A 16,289-nucleotide genomic window follows, 5' to 3' on the forward strand; every position below is an offset into this window, starting at 1 on the left:
GTTTGTACTGTTTGGGTACATCAGGGGCTCTGCAAATGCAACGTGACGGCTGCTGACCAATCCATTTAAGTCTGCATTCCAAATGGCGCTCCTTCCCTTCCGAGCTCTGTCATGCGCCCAAACAGTGGTTCCCCCCCACATATGGGGTATCAGCGTACTCAGGACAAATTGGAAAACAAATTTTGGGGTCCAATTTATTCTGTTACCCTTGTAAAAATACAAAGCTGGGTGCTAAAAAATCATTTTTGAGAAAAAAAATAAAAATTATTTTCACGGCTCTGCGTTATAATCTGTAGTGAAACACTTGGGGGTTCAAAGCTCTCAAAACACATCTAGATAAGATCCTTAGGGGGTCTACTTTCCAAAATGGTGTCACTTGTAGGGAGTTTCAATGTTTAGGCACATCAGGGGCTCTCCAAACGCAACATGGCGTCCCATCTCAATTCCAGTCAATTTTGCATTGAAAAGTCAAATGGCGCTCCTTCCCTTCCAAGCTCTGCCATGCGCCCAAACAATGGTTTACACCCACATATGGGGTATCAGCGTACTCAGGACAAATTGGCCAACATTTTTTGGGGTCCAATTTCTTCTCTTACCCTTGGGAAAATAAAAAATTGGGGGCGAAAAGATCATTTTTGTGAAAAAATATGATTTTTTTATTTTTACGGCTCTGCATTATAAACTTCTGTGAAGCACTTGGTGGGTCAAAGTGCTCACCACACATCTAGATAAGTTCCTTAGGGGGTCTACTTTCCAAAATGGTGTCACTTGTAGGGAGTTTCAATGTTTAGGCACATCAGGGGCTCTCCAAACGCAACATGGTGTCCCATCTCAATTCCAGTCAATTTTGCATTGAAAAGTCAAATGGCGCTCCTTCCCTTCCAAGCTCTGCCATGCGCCCAAACAATGGTTTACACCCACATATGGGGTATCATCGTACTCAGGACAAATTGCACAACATTTTTTGGGGTCCAATTTCTTCTCTTACCCTTGGGAAAATAAAAAATTGGGGGCGAAAAGATCATTTTTGTGAAAAAATATGATTTTTTATTTTTACGGCTCTGCATTATAAACTTCTGTGAAGCACTTGGTGGGTCAAAGTGCTCACCACACATCAAGATAAGTTCCTTAGGGGGTCTACTTTCCAAAATGGTGTCACTTGTAGGGGGTTTCAGTGTTTAGGCACATCAGGGGCTCTCCAAACGCAACATGGCGTCCCATCTCAATTCCAGTCAATTTTGCATTGAAAAGTCAAATGGCGCTCCTTCCCTTCCAAGCTCTGCCATGCGCCCAAACAATGGTTTACACCCACATATGGGGTATCATCGTACTCAGGACAAATTGCACAACATTTTTTGGGGTCCAATTTCTTCTCTTACCCTTGGGAAAATAAAAAATTGGGGGCGAAAAGATCATTTTTGTGAAAAAATATGATTTTTTATTTTTACGGCTCTGCATTATAAACTTCTGTGAAGCACTTGGTGGGTCAAAGTGCTCACCACACATCAAGATAAGTTCCTTAGGGGGTCTACTTTCCAAAATGGTGTCACTTGTAGGGGGTTTCAGTGTTTAGGCACATCAGGGGCTCTCCAAACGCAACATGGCGTCCCATCTCAATTCCAGTCAATTTTGCATTGAAAAGTCAAATGGCGCTCCTTCCCTTCCAAGCTCTGCCATGCGCCCAAACAATGGTTTACACCCACATATGGGGTATCATCGTACTCAGGACAAATTGCACAACATTTTTTGGGGTTCAATTTCTTCTCTTACCCTTGGGAAAATAAAAAATTGGGGGCGAAAAGATCATTTTTGTGAAAAAATATGATTTTTTATTTTTACGGCTCTGCATTATAAACTTCTGTGAAGCACTTGGTGGGTCAAAGTGCTCACCACACATCAAGATAAGTTCCTTAGGGGGTCTACTTTCCAAAATGGTGTCACTTGTAGGGGGTTTCAGTGTTTAGGCACATCAGGGGCTCTCCAAACGCAACATGGCGTCCCATCTCAATTCCAGTCAATTTTGCATTGAAAAGTCAAATGGCGCTCCTTTCCTTCCGAGCTCTGCCATACGCCCAAACAGTGGTCTACCCCCACATATGGGGTATCAGCGTACTCAGGACAAATTGTACAACAACTTTGGGGGTCCATTTTCTCCTGTTACCCTTGGTAAAATAAAACAAATTGGAGCTGAAATAAATTTTGTGTGAAAAAAAGTTAAATGTTCATTTTTATTTAAACATTCCAAAAATTCCTGTGAAACACCTGAAGGGTTAATAAACTTCTTGAATGTGGTTTTGAGCACCTTGAGGGGTGCAGTTTTTAGAATGGTGTCACACTTGAGTATTTTCTATCATATAGACCCCTCAAAATGACTTCAAATGAGATGTGGTCCCTAAAAAAAAATGGTGTTGTAAAAATGAGAAATTGCTGGTCAACTTTTAACCCTTATAACTCCGTCACAAAAAAAAATTTTGGTTCCAAAATTGTACTGATGTAAAGTAGACATGTGGGAAATGTTACTTATTAAGTATTTTGCGTGACATATGTCTGTGATTTAAGGGCATAAAAATTCAAAGTTGGAAAATTGCAAAATTTTCAAAATTTTCGCCAAATTTCCATTTTTTTCACAAATAAACGCAAGTTATATCGAATAAATTTTACCACTAACATGAAGTACAATATGTCACGAGAAAACAATGTCAGAATCGCCAAGATCCGTCAAAGCGTTCCAGAGTTATAGCCTCATAAAGGGACAGTGGTCAGAATTGTAAAAATTGGCCCGGTCATTAACGTGCAAACCACCCTTGGGGGTGAAGGGGTTAAAGGGAACCTGTCACCCCCCCCCAGGCGTTTTTAACTAAAAGAGCCACCTTGTGCAGCACTAATGCTGCATTCTGGGTGACAGGTTCCCTTTAAAAATCTGGCATTGCATGACCACCACTTTATTGTCTAGGTATGAGATAGATGAGTGCTGCACTGGACTATCTCCGGCAGTACCATAGATAATGAATGGATCAAGGGCAAACGTAACATTGGGGTAACCTGTGCAGTCGTACATACTGTAGGCCAAAGAGGTAAGGGGCCCACTCCCACCTCTAAAGCAAGTCAAATTGTGTATTGTGAGGCTTTATTGGATAGCCAATGGCTCACATATTGTCCTTGCACAGGGTATCTCTTTTGTCTCTGTCTGCTACAGGAATGGATCGCTGTTGCTCATGTTCAACTGCGCTCCATTCACATGTGGCTCTGCAGTCACATTCTTGGAAACAGTGGTGGGTCCAGTTTCAAAGTTGGAACAAATTCTTTAATACAGCTTCTAAAAGGTCTCCATAGTACCGTCATGTGAAAGCAGCCTTAACAGAAAAATATCTGGTAGTAGCCAGAATTCTGCATTCAGGACCTGAAATTACGTCACGGCTTGCTGTGATTGGTCGCGTCGCGGTCACATGGGCGGCACGCAACCAATCACAAGCCGGGACGTAATTTTAAAATGCGCGCGTTTCCTGCCTCCCGTGACGTCACGGCTTGTGATTGGTCGCGTCGCCCATGTGACCGCGACGCGACCAATCACAAGCCGGAACGTAATTTTAAAATCCTGAATGCCTAGAATTCGGCATTCAGGACCTGAAAATTACGTCACGGCTTGCTGTGATTAGTCGCGTCGCGGCCACATGGGCGGCACGCGACCAATCACAAGCCGTGACGTCACGGGAGGAAGGAAAAGCGCGCATTTTAAGCAAACAACGCTGCCGGTTCCCTCGGTGAGGTCCAGGCTGCGTCGGACAGGTGAGTATAGCAATATTTTTTATTTTAATTCTTTCTTTTACACATTAATGTTGTTTCGATACCGATACCCGATACCACAAAAGTATCGGATCTCGGTATCGGAATTCCGATACCCGCAAGTATCGGCCGATACCCGATACTTGCGGTATCGGAATGCTCAACACTAGTAGCCACCCTACCAGATGTACCGTATCTCCCAATCTAAAGCCTGTTTTCTGTGTGTTCTGAATTTAAAACTGTCCTAACTTCAGTTTATAACTGCTCTATTTTCAGCAATCCATTCGGGGTGCACGGCAGCCGAGTACAGACATTGAATATTGCATTTCCATATTCAAATAGTGAAAATACATGAATAAGTTCAAAGGTTCATGATTTCAGGCTGGAGGACGGCCAAAGCTAAAACCATTTTCATATGGCTGCGTAGCAGTTTATTTTAGCCATAAAACGGAAAGTGAAATAGGTTTAAACATTGCTATAACAATAAACAGGACTTTAGTCACGTTTGATGGCTGAAGCAAGGTTTGGGCAAGAAGATGGAATTTCTCTCTTATTATGAAAATACGTTTGGAGCTATTTTAGAATTTTGTGCCTACAAAAGGAAATAAAATGTGTAGAGATGATGGCTAAATATGGAATGTGATAAATAAACTGAGGAAGTGGTTATTCTACAGTCCTTTCTTTGTGGAAGGGTTTCTACCAAATTCTCAAATACTACATTAACTGAAACGTAGAAATACAAAGACAATAAGCATTAATAGGATGAGTGTAATTATCGTTGTTATCTGCTATCGTATACCAAATTCACTTGGAAATGAACATCTAATTAAAAAATATCAGCTCCGAGACTCAAAAATAGACGTTTGATTGAATAAGTCTGTAGTAGTAATTAGTTGCTAATGAGGAGAGCCTCAGCTGCTAAGATAATCTTAATTTAAACTTAGAAGGCTATACCATAATCATTAAAGAACTTTATTTTCAGGGCTAAAAAATATAATTGGTAGTTCCTAAATTAGGTTGAAATTACACATCCACGGAATTTCAATTCATCCATTAGAAAGCATATTTGACTCAGGAAAAAAGAAGGAATTCATTATCACCACATCCAAACAAAGCTAGTTATTTTTCCTTTTTCCACAGCAACCATAGGAATCCACGTAAGGGTTTCTGTACACAGCTCATTTTGTAATATGGCATCCGTACAACGCCATAGGCCCATCCTGAACCTTCTTTTGCTTCTGATACAGAAACTGTGAGAAAAAAACATGGGCTCCAATTCTGTCAAGTGTGTCATGTCTTCTTGGGAGATCTGGGGTTAGAAAGTCATTACGTATTGTGAACTACAGGTCATCTAATTAGCCTGTGTGTTTCGTGTCACATATTAAATGGTTTTAGTTTCCTTTGGTGCTGAACAGGTTAACGATCCTTTCTATGCTGGTTAGAAACATGAAGCTCCATCTCTCAGCTGTTCCTGATCTGGTCATTCTCTCTCTCTCTATAAAAAATGGCTACACTTTATCTTTCTCGCCACTGAAAGTTTTCTACTTCCTAGATCGCTGGAGTTACTATGCTGAATTGAAGATCGATTGCTGTTGCTGGAGATTGTTGTATGCTGTTTTTGGGTGTATGCTTTTTCTCCTTGTCCTTTTCCTGTTTGGGTTGTACATTCCTTCACTTTCCTATATATCTCTCTGCCTTTGGTGAGTGTTCTTGTATGTTAGTGGCTTTTCTGTTTTCCTTGTTTGTCTTATGCGTTGATACGTTAGCATCTCTGTCCCAGGCCTCCTGGGGGAGAAGGTGGGTACAGCTTAGGATATAACAGGAGAACAGTGGGGCATGAGACCCAAACTTACTCACATTCAGAGCTACCTTTGGGAACAGGGATAGTTAGGGCCCCAGCCCAAGGGACAGTGAGGGGCCCATTTAGCTATCTATCGTACAGGCACAGAGTGACATATTCATCAAAGCTTTTATGATAGAATTCTGGAATAAAAAGCTTTGAAAAGTTGCAAAATTAGGAGAGATCTGCAAAAAAAAAAATTCATAGAAGTTTAGTCCAGCCAAAATTAGCAAAACTGGGGCACGGCAGGAGTGTTTTACCTAAGCTCATCTAATTCATGAGGATCTGTGGAGTTCACCCTGGCTTCTTTCACACTTCCGTTTTTACAATCTGCACAGGATCCGTGAAAATGTTGAAAAGACGGATCCTGTGCAGATTGTAAAAAAAAGGTGCACTGGGCTCGTCTTTCTGACGAACCCATCGAGGCTACGTGCACCTGTTGTGTATGCGTCTTCGCAGCGGTTTTCTGCTGCGAAAACGCATACACAACACAAACCAGGTTAAAAAAAATAAAAAATCGCAGTATTCTCACATACCGATGTCCCGCGCAGCGATGCTCCCGGCATCTGCGTTCCTAGTAATACATTGTGAAATCTCGCGATTTTTTATTTTTTTATTATTTTTAACATTATATCTTGTTATTGTGGATGCTGCATATGCAGCATCAATAGTAAAAAGAAAAAGAGAGCGAGCGAGAGAGAATTTCCACGCATGCTCAGTTTGAAAAGACGGGACCCATCGCTGGATTCCAGCTTTTCACAGTCAGCGACGCATCCTGCGCCCATAGGCTTCCATTGTAGCCAGTGACGGGCAGCTCAGGATGCGTCGCTGACCGATTTTCCGACGTGCAGAAAAAACATTCCTCTGAACGTTTTCTCTGCCTGACGGATCGTTTTTTTATGCAAGATCCAGTGCACGACAGATGAAATGGATGGCCATCCGTCACAATCCGTCGCTAATACAAGTATATGAGAAAATGCAGGATCCTGCAAATTTTTTTGCAGGATCCTACATTCTCAAAAATCGACGGATTGTGACGGGAGCTGAAAGACGGAAGTGTGAAAGAGGCCTATGCCAAAAATTTTACTCCAGTCTATGAGGAGAATACAGAGCCAAATACATTTATGGCCCAAAAGTGTTGGCACCCTTGAAATTGTTCCAGAAAATTAAGTATTTGTCCCAGAAAATGATTGTAATTACACATACATTGTTATACACGATTATTTAACCCCTTAGTGACAGAGCCAATTTGGTACTTAATGACCAGGCCAATTTTTACAATTCTGACCACTGTCACTTTATGAGGTTATAACTCTGGAACGCTTCAACGGATCCTGCTGATTCTGAGACTGTTTTTTCGTGACATATTGTACTTCATGTTAGTGGTAACATTTCTTCGATATTACTTGCGATTATTTATGAAAAAAATGGAAATATGGCAAAAAAAATAAAAATTTAGCAATTTTCAAAATTTGGATTTTTATGCCCTTAAATCAGAGAGATATGTCACAAAAAATAGTTAATAAATAACATTTCCCACGTCTACTTTACATCAGCACAATTTTGGAACCAAAATTTTTTTTTGTTAGGGAGTTATAAGGGTTAAAAGTTGACCAGCAATTTCTCATTTTTACAACACCATTTTTTTTTTAGGGACCACATCACATTTGAAGTCATTTTGAGGGGTCAATATGATAGAAAATAACCAAGTGTGACACCATTCTAAAAACTGCACCCCTCAAGGTGCTCAAAACCACATTCAAGAAGTTTATTAACCCTTTACGTGCTTCACAGGAACTGAAACAATGTGGAAGGCAAAAATGAACATTTAACTTTTTTTTGCAAACATTTTGCTTCAGAACCATTTTTTTTTATTTTCACAAGTGTAAAAACAGAAATTTAACCATAAATGTTGTTGTGCAATTTCTCCTGAATACGCCGATACCCCATATGTGGGGGTAAACCACTGTTTGGGCGCACCGCAGAGCTTGGAAGAGAAGGAGCGCCGTTTGACTTTTTCAATGGAGAATTGGCTGGAATTGAGATCGGATGCCATGTCACGTTTAGAGAGACCCTGATGTGCCTAAACAGTGGAAACCCCCCACAAGTGACCCCATTTTGGAAACTAGACCCCTTAAGGAACTTAACTAGATGTGTGGTGAGCACTTTGAGCCCCCAAGTGCTTCACAGAAGTTTATAAAGTAGAGCCGTGAAAATAAAAAATCGCATTTGTTTACACAAAAATGATTTTTTCGCCCACAAACTCTTATTTTCACAAGGGTAACAGGAGAAATTAGACCACAAAAGTTGTTGTGCAATTTCTCCTGAGTATGTTGATACCCCATATGTGGGGGTAAACCACTGTTTGGGCGCACCGCAGAGCTTGGAAGAGAAGGAGTGCCGTTTTACTTTTTCAATGTAGAATTGGCTGGAATTGAGATTGGACGCCATGTCGCATTTGGAGAGCCCCTGATGTGCCTAAACAGTAGAAGCCCCCCACAAGTGACCCCATTTTGGAAACTAGACCCCTTAAGGAACTTAACTAGATGTGTGGTGAGCACTTTAAACCCCCAGGTGCTTCTCAGAAGTTTATAACGTAGAGCCGTGAAAATAAAAAATCACATTTTTTCTACAAAAATGATCTTTTTGCCCCAAAATATTTATTTTCACAAGGGTAACAGGAGAAATTAGACCACAAAAGTTGTTGTGCAATTTCTCCTGAGTACATCGATACCCCATATGTGGGGGAAAACCACTGTTTGGGCGCACTGCAGAGCTTGGAAGAGAAGGAGTGCCGTTTTACTTTTTCAATGGAGAATTGGCTGGAATTGAGATCGGACGCCATGTCGCGTTTGGAGAGCCCCTGATGTGCCTAAACAGTGGAATCCCCCCACAAGTGACACCATTTTGGAAACTAGACCCCTTAAGGAACTTATCTAGATGTGTGGTGAGCACTTTAAACCCCCAGGTGCTTCACGGAAGGATATAGCGTAGAGCCGTGAAAATAAAAAGTCGCATTTTTTTTTTCAAAAATTATTTTTTGCCCCCAAATTTTTATTTTGACAAGGGTAACAGGACAAATTAGACCACAAAAGTTGTTGTGCAATTTCTCCTGAGTGTGGCGATACCCCATATGTGGGGGTAAACCACTGTTTGGGCGCACCGCAGAGCTTGGAAGAGAAGGAGTGCCGTTTTACTTTTTCAATGTAGAATTGGCTGGAATTGAGATCGGACACCATGTCGCGTTTGGAGAGCTCCTGATGTGCCAAAACAGTAGAAACCCCCCACAAGTGACCCCATTTTGGAAACTAGACCACTTAAGGAACTTATCTAGATGTGCGGTGAGCACTTTAAAACCCCAAGTTCTTCACAGAAATTTATAAAGTAGAGCCGTGAAAATAAAAAATCCTTTTTTTTTCCTCAAAAATGATTTTTTAGCCTGCAATTTTTTATTTTCTCAAGGGTAACAGGAGAAATTGGACCCCAAAATTTATTGTGCAATTTATGCTGAGTAGGCTGACACCCCATATGTTGGGGTAAACCACTGTTTGGGCGCATGGCAGAGCTCGGAAGGGAAGGAGCGCCGTTTTGGAATGCGGGCGTTATGTTGCATTTGCAGAGCCCTTGATGTACCTAAACAGTAGAAACCCCCCACAAGTGACCCCATTTTGGAAACTAGACCCCCCAAGGAACTTATCTAGATGTGTGGTGAGAACTTTGAATGCCCATCTGCTTCACAGAAGGTTATAATGCAGAGTCGTGAAAATAAAAAAATTTTTTTTTTGCCACAAAAAAGATTTTTTAGCCCTCAAGTTTTTATTTTCACAAGGGAACAAGAGAAATTAGACCCCAAGAGTTGTTGTCCAATTTGTCCTGAGTACACTGATACCCCATGTGTGGGGGGGGACCACTGTTTGGGTGCACGGCAGAGCTCGGAAGGGAAGGAGCGCCGTTTTGGAATGCAGACTTTGATAGAATGGTCTGCGGGCGTTATGTTGCATTTGCAGAGCCCCTGATGTGCCTAAACAGTAGAAACCCCCCAAAAGTGACCCCATTTTGGAAACTAGACCCCCCAGGGAACTTATCTAGATGTGTGGTGAGAACTTTGAATGCCCAAGTGCTTCACAGAAGTTTATAATGCAGAGTCGTGAAAATAAAAATAAAATTTTTTTTCCACAAAAAAGATTTTTGAGCCCCCAAATTTTTATTTTGCCAAGGGTAACAAGAGAAATTGGACCCCAAAAGTTGTTGTCCAATTTGTGCTGAGTACACTGATACCCCATGTGTGGTGGGGACCACTGTTTGAGCGCATGGCAGAGCTCGGAAGGGAAGGAACCCCATTTTGGAATGCGGACTTTGATAGAATGGTCTGCGGGCATTATGTTGCGTTTGCAGAGACCCTGATGTACCTAAACAGTAGAAACCCCCCACAAGTGACCCCATTTTGGAAACTAGAGCCCCCAAGGAACTTATCTAGATGTGTGGTGAGAACTTTGAATGCCCAAGTGCTTCACAGACGTTAATAATGCAGAGTTGTGAAAATAAAAAATTTTTTTTTTTTCCACAAAAAGATTTTTTTAGCCCCCAAGTTTTTATTTTCACAAGGGTAACAGGAGAAATTGGACCCCAAAAGTTGTTGTCCAATTTATCCCGAGTACGCTGATGCCCCATATGTGGGGGTAAACCACTGTTTGGGTGCACGGCAGAGCTCGGAAGGGAGGGAGCACCATTTGACTTTTTGAGCGCAAAATTGGCTGTGGCATTTAGAGACCCCCTGATGTACCTAAAGAGTGGAAACCCCCCAAATCTAACTCCAACCCTAACCCCAACACACCCCTAAGGCTTCTTTCACACTTCAGTTGTTTGGCGTCAGTCAGCTCCAACATAGTGACAGATCCGTCACAATTGTTGAGAAAACAGTATTAACGGATCCGGTTTTTTTTTTACGGATCCGTTACTTGGGGGTTGTCTGGGAAAAGTATCTACTTTTTGGAGCATGCGCAATTGAAAAAGCGGATTGGGGCGACGGATCCGCCGAAATGACGGTAACAACGGATCCGTCGCCCATAGGCGGCCATTCTATGGAATGACGAACGCGACGGATCCGTCGCGAACCGCCATTTCGGCGCAGACAAAAAACATTACAATGGCCGTCAATGTCTAGATGACGTCCGCCTAATCTCGACGGATCCGTCACATGGCAGATGGAACAGACGACCATCCGCCACAATCTGTCGCTAATGCATATCTATGGGAAAATAGCAAAACCGCCAAAAAAAATGGCGGATCCGCTATTTGATGAAAATGGCCGTTTCAGACTGACGCCAAAAGACTGAAGTGTGAAAAAGGCCTAACCCTAATGCCAACCTGATCCATAATCCTAATCACAACCCTAAGGATAATCGCAACCCTAACCTCAAAACAACCATAACCCTAATCAGAACCCTAAATCCAACACACCCCTAATCCTAATCTCAACCCTAACCTCAAACCTAACCCTAATCCCAATACACCCCTAATCCCAACCCTACCCTTAACCCTAATCCCAAACCTAACCGTAATCCCAAACGTAACCCTAATGCCAACCCTAATCCAAACCCTAATCCCAACCCTAACCCTAACTTTAGCCGCAACCCTAGTCCTAACTTTAGCCCCAACTCTAACTATAGCCCTAACTTTAACCCCAACCCTAACCCTAACCCTAAATTTAGCCCCAGCCCTAACCCTAAATTTAGCCCCAACCCTAACCCTAAATTTAGCTCCAACCCTAACCCTAAATTTAGCCCCAACCCTAACCCTAGCCCTAACCCTAACCCTAGCCCTAACCCTAGCCCTGACCCTAACCCTAACCCTAGCCCTAACCCTAGCCCTAACCCTAACCCTAGCCCTAACCCTAACCCTAACCCTAATTTTAGCCCCAACTCTTCTCTCCTGCCGGCCGGCAGATGGCAGCAGAGAGCGGGCGCACTGCGCATGCGCCCGCCATTTTCTTTCTATAGGAAGAAGCCGGCCGGCAGGAGAAGACACAGGAGGACCCAGGGACACCGGTAAGTATGATAGGGTCCCCGAATCCCCCTATTTCTCTGTCCTCTGATGTGCGATCACATCAGAGGACAGAGAATTACACATCACTTTTTTTTTTTTTTTTTTGCGGTCGCCGGTAAACAGTTAATTACCGGCGATCGCAAAACAGGGGTCGGTAAAAACCGACCCCGATCATGTTCTTTGGGGTCTCGGCTACCCCCAGCAGCCGAGACCCCAGGTGCCGGCCGGCGGGCGCACTGCGCGTGCGCCCGCCATTTTTAAGATGGCGGCGCCCATGGGGAGCCGCGAGGAGCACCGGGGGAGACAGGTGAGTATCGGGGGGGCATCGGGGGCGACCGGGGACCCCATTTCTCTGTCCTCCGATGTGCGATCACATCGGAGGACAGAGAAATTAAATGGGAAATCGCGTTTTTTGTTTTTTTTTGCGATCGCCGGTAAACGGTTAATTACCGGCGACCGCTGTGATCTGCTTTCACTTTACGGCGGCACTCAGTCAGAGCGGGAAGCAGACGGCAAGGGACCTGAAGGACACCGGAATGTGAGTATGTACGTTTTTTTTTTTTTTACTTTTACACTGGTAACCAGGGTAAACATCGGGTTACTAAGCGCGGCCCTGCGCTTAGTAACCCGATGTTTACCCTGGTTACCCGGGACCTCGGCATCGTTGGTCGCTGGAGAGCGGTCTGTGTGACAGCTCTCCAGCGACCACACAACGACTTTCCAACGATCACGGCCAGGTCGTATCGCTGGTCGTGATCGTTGGAAAGTTGCAGAGTGTGACAGTACCCTTAGTCTCATCTGTCCACAAGACACTTTCCTAGAAGGATTTTGGCTTACTCACGTACATTTTGGCAAATTGCAGTCTAGCTATTTTATGTCTCTATGTCAGCAGTTGGGTCCTCCTGGGTCTCCTGCCATAGTGTTTCATTTCATTCAAATGTCGACAGATAGTTTGCACTGACACTGATGCACCCTGAGGCTGCAGGACAGCTTGAATTTCTTTGAAACTTGATTGGGGCTGCCTACCCATAATTCGGACTATCCTGCATTGCAACCTTCCATCAATTTTTCTCTAGTGTCCACGTCCAGGAAGATTAGATAGAGCGCCTTTGGTTGTAAACTTCTTGGTTATGTTGCCCACCGTGGAAAAAGAAACATCAAGAGTTCTGGAGATGAACTTGTAACCTTGAGATTGTTGATATTTTTCAACAATCTTGGTTTTCAAGTCCTCAGACAGTTCTCTTCTCTTTCTGTTCTCCATGCTTAGTGTGGCACACACAGACACACAATACAAACATTGAGCCAACTTCTCCCCTTTTTATCTGGGTTCAGGTGTGATTTTCATATTGCCACAGATGAATTTGAAGAAGCATCGCATGCTTGAAACTAAGTTGTTCACCCACAATTTTAGAAAAGTGCCAACAATTTTGTCTGGCCCATTTTTGGGGTTTTGTGTGAAATTATGTCCAATTTGCCTTTTTTTCTTAGGTTTTTTTTGTGTTGTTCCACTACACACAAAGGAAATAAACATGCATATAACAAAACATGTGTAATTGGAAAAAAAAATTCTAGGGTGCTAACACATTCGGCTATGACTGTAGATGCAGAAAATGAAGTGACTATTATTCCAAAAGCACCAGTGGTATGAGTAGCCATACATGTTTCACCTATATGGTATCAAGTACACCTTTTGCTACATGTAATCTGTGAAATCACAAACATCCGCCTTCAATTTTAGGACTAGAGTGGTTAGAGAGGTCAGACCTACCCCAGTTGTAAAGTGACAGCTAAACGATTTGCTATCACTTTACAACAGAGTAGCAATTTATGCAGGAATTGCATTGAGACTGTGTGTTGGTTTTATTTGAAAATCTAACTGTATGTACTCTATCGTGGCATTTGCTCCAGCTTTTTAGATGATGTACAGCAGTGGCAAAGCATGGGTTGTCAGTGCCCTGGGCAAGGTAAGTATCTACCCTCCTACCCCCCTAAACTAACTAAACCAAGGACCAATTTTGTGTTGTTTTTTAAGTATTTTAGTTCCCTAGACCTAAACCTAACCACAGCACTAATCTTGGCCCTAACCATAATCATAGCCCCAATGTTAGCATCAACCCTAGTTATAAATTGCTTTCTTCTTTTTTTACTTTTAATTTTTTTATTACGTTTGTGATTTTTTTTTATGTCTCTAATTTATTATCCTAACATTAGCCCTAATCCTATCCCTATCCCTAACCACATAGCTAACTAGGATTGGAAAAAGGGTATAAAAATCATAAGAAGATAGATGGTATTTTTGTTTGTTTTTTATAGGAGACACTATCATAATCTACTATATAATTGTCTAAGGGTCACTGCCGTCTTTCTGTCTGTCCTTCTGTCTTTCTGTCTGTCTGTCACGGATATTCATTGGTCGCGGCCTCTGTCTGTCATGGAAATCCAAGTCGCTGATTGGTCGTGGCAAAACAGCCACGACCAATCAGCGACGGGCACAGTCCGGCGGCAAAATGACCGCTCCTTACTCCCCGCAGTCAGTGCCCGGCGCCCGCTCCATACTCCCCTCCAGTCAGCACTCACACAGGGTTAATGGCAGCGGTAACAGACAGCGTTATGCCGCGGTAACGCACTCCGTTACCACTGCTATTAACCCTGTGTGTCCCCAACTTTTCACTATTGATGCTGCCTATGCAACATCAATAGTCAAAAAATGTAATGTTAAAAATAATTAAAAAAAAACAAAAAACCTGCTATTCTCACCCTCCGTAGTCCGCCGAGCCGCACGCGGCTGCTGCCATCTTCCGTTCTCAGAGATGCATTGTGAAATTACCCAGAAGACTTAGCGGTCTCGTAATTTAGCAATGCATCCTGGGAACGGAAGATGGCGGAAGCCGCGCGTGCATCGCCAGAGCTTCGGTGGATCCTGGTGGGCGAGTATATCACTATTTTTTATTTTAATTATTTTTTTTAACAGGGATATGGTGCCCACACTGCTATATACTACGTGGGCTGTGTGATATACTGCGTGGGCTGTGTGATATACTGCGGGGGCTGTGCTATATACTACATGGGCAGTGTGATATAATGCGTGGGCTGTGTGATATACTGCGGGGGCTGTGTGATATACTGCGGGGGCTGTGCTATATACTACATGGGCAGTGTGATATAATGCGTGGGCTGTGTGATATACTGCGGGGGCTGTGCTATACTACATGAGCAGTGTGATATACTGCGTGGGCTGTGTGATATACTGCGGGGGCTGTGCTATATACTACATGGGCAGTGTGATATACTGCGTGGGCTGTGCTATATACTACATGGGCAGTGTTATATACTGCGTGGGCTGTGTGATATACTGTGGGGGCTGTGCTATATACTACGTGGGCAGTGGTATATACTGCGTGGGCTGTGTTATATACTGCGTGGGCTGTGCTATATACTACGTGCCCTGTGTTATATACAGCGTGGCCTGTGTTATATACTACCTCGCCTGTGTTATATACTGGGTGGCTGCTACATACTGCGTGGGCTGTGTTATATAGTAAGTGGGCTGTTATGTACTGCGTGGCCTGTATTAACGCATCGGGTATTCTACAGTATGTATGTATGTATATAGCAGCCACATAGTATATAGCACAGGCCACGTACTATTTGTCTGCTATATACTACATGCCTACTATATACTACGTGGCCTGTGCTATATACTATGTGGCTGCTATATACATACATACATACATATTCTAGAATACCCGATGCGTTAGAATCGGGCCACCATCTAATTTTTTTTATAAAGGTATTTGTTTCTTCTCTCACACAATTACTATTGAGAGGAGAGACAGAGTGCAGCACGTGTCCTGGCACATGATTCAATACTGTCTTGATCAGCCTCTGTCATCTCATTCGCTGCCTATGCAGAGCTCAACAGTTGTGATGAGTTTCTCATTGTCTGCTGAGCTCTGCATAAGCAGTGACTGAGATAACAAAGCTCTCTTCATTACTTTGAGGGGCTTATTGTCTTGGTCGCTGACTCTGCAGAGTGTAGTAGTTGATGATAACTACTCTTGACTAATGCACTGTGCATAGAAAATGGCAGCAACAGCAAAGATGACAAGGCATTTGTTGGCTCTTTTACTGGTTCATCTCACTAGCTATTAGGCGGTAACTCACTATTTTCATGTGCAAAAACAAAAAGCTGCAGTCGGTGAAAAATGTTGCTCCCCCATTTAATTACCGTAAGTACCCAGGGCAACTGCCCATGGCTCATCCTCATTATGTCACTACTGTACAGTATACTGTTTTTATAATGTATAGTGGCGGCAGCTGAAAAGCATTTTTATATTTAGATAACTGTATGGAAGGGTTATTTGGCACGGCACAACACTGTCAAGTGTTCACCATTTCCTAGCAGTGAGGTGTTTACTGCAAATTTTCCAAAATCCAATTTTGCATAAAGTGCAGCAAAAAACACAGCTTGATACAACCGTGTAAAGATGCCGAAGATGCTGCAATTTAACTGCTGGCCACACACAAGTAGATTAATGTCAGACAAACCAGTCAATATTTTGTCTATATCTTCAGCAGCATCAGTTTGGCTACCTTTGATCTTTTTGGTAACATATTTCAT

This window comes from Ranitomeya variabilis, chromosome 6 (genome assembly GCF_051348905.1).
Source record: "Ranitomeya variabilis isolate aRanVar5 chromosome 6, aRanVar5.hap1, whole genome shotgun sequence".
Taxonomy (NCBI): Eukaryota; Metazoa; Chordata; class Amphibia; order Anura; family Dendrobatidae; genus Ranitomeya; species Ranitomeya variabilis.